Source organism: Artemia franciscana, chromosome 6, assembly GCF_032884065.1.
Source record: "Artemia franciscana chromosome 6, ASM3288406v1, whole genome shotgun sequence".
In the NCBI taxonomy this organism is placed as follows: domain Eukaryota; kingdom Metazoa; phylum Arthropoda; class Branchiopoda; order Anostraca; family Artemiidae; genus Artemia; species Artemia franciscana.
Window position 1 is genome coordinate 40,451,267 of NC_088868.1, and position 1,976 is coordinate 40,453,242.

The window sequence follows — 1,976 nt, forward strand, 5'->3', positions numbered from 1 at the left end:
GTATGTATATCTAAGTATCTATGTGATTTATGTAATCACAATACAATACTCCTTATGATTAACCAATTTTGTTATACTAATTACAACATACTTGAAACAATTTGGTTAGTTTTATTAATCCTACTTTTTGAATAGTGTTTTATAGTCTTATACGTTAAATGAAGTTGAAGAAAAACAAAGAAACAAAATATACATGTTGAATACACCAGATTCCAACCACAGGTATTCCTCGTGTATTTCGACACGTGTCAAATTGGGTTCCGACTTGCGTTGAAAACGGTAACTTTTTTGCTGTGTAAAATATGCAGGTGAAAATACTCCGCTTTCGAAAAATTAGATTTTAGTATACTTTTCTGATAAAACTCCAAACTTCTCATCAAACAGTTCGATTCCAAGACGTTTTTCCTACATACTGAAACTCCTTTCGAACCAAAAGTCTTTAAATTAGGACTACTGGGGTAGAAAAAGTATTTTTTAAACTGTTGGATCATCGGTACATTTACCCCAGATAAGATATTGTTGATATGTCCTTTCGATAACCTCTATGCTCATATACTTCTTGAAATTCTTATCTTAATGCTCTTGGTCTTACAAGTAGTTGCAATAGAAGTAGCTAGTAGCAGTTTGAGTACTTTAGTAGCAGTAGTACTAGTAATAATAGTACAAGTAGCAATGGTAGTAGTGTTAGCAGTGGCATATTAACTTTTCGTCCAAGCGTTCGATTCTGTTGATAGAAGAGCTTTAGCAAAGGTCTTATCCTTATATAGTATACCAGACAAATACATTAAAGTGACAAATGACATGTACGAGAATAATGCTGCTGCACTTAAGATAGGAAATGAGGTTAAAAACTGGTTTTGTATTAACCCAGGAGTAAAGCAGCGTTGTGTTCCATCCCCCTTTATATGAATCATTTTGATGGACTTTGTCTTAAGGAGCACAGAAAAGGCAACGGGAGACCACGGTATCAGATGGGGAGGAAAAACTATCCTGGACTTTAATTATGCTGATGATTTAACCATCTTAGATGAAAGTGGTTTAAAAATTAATTTTAGGAAGACTAAGCCACTAAGGCTAGGAATCAGTGAAGATGAAAAGGTGACGTCGGGTAACGATAAGATTGATCAGGTGAGCAGCCCTACCATGGTAGTATTATTAGTAAAGACGGTGGGAGCAGTGAAGATGTTAAAAGTAGATTAGCCAAGCACAGGGCGTTTTTACACAATCAAAAACAGTTAGAAAGAATAGGAAGATAATTCTGCAAACCAAGATTAAAATATTAGAAGGTACAGTAATGACAGTGGTTAAATATGGCTTTGAAAAGGGGATAAAGATTTACTATATGTTTTCCAGAGAAACTGCCTGCAGATTGTTCTGGGTACACGGCTGACTGATCGTATTTCAAACAGTAGGCTGTATGAAAAGTGTGGTTCAATCCCTCTTTTTAGGGCAACAACGAAAGAAAAGGCTTAGATGGTTAGGGGATGTTCTACAGATGAAAGAGTGTCCTTTTTGGCCAACCGTCTAGGGCTAAAAGGAAGGCAGGTCGTCCTCGTCTGGGGTGGGAGGATGTCATAAAAAGAGATTTAAAGGAAATGAGAACTTTTTGGGAGGGTGTATACAGGGAGGCTCTGAAGAGACTGGGATGGAGGAGGAGCGTGCGTAGCTGTGTTGGCCTCAGGCGGATTGGTGCTGCTGTCAGTTGTTAGTAGTAACATCAGTTGTTAGTAGTAACATTTAGTGTTGCCACTTCTTCGGGTAAAACTACCATCTCAGCTGAACGATCATCTCAGCGTACACATATTGCCTTTCGGTCATTTGATAATCCCTCAATCATTCCTTAAAAGTTTCAACTTAATACACTGAGCCATTCCAGAGATACACCCTTTTGACCACCTACATGAATGTATTTTGATTTATTTCAATTTTCTTACCAATATGCTCTGAAATTTCCTCCTTCATACCTTAAGTCTTAG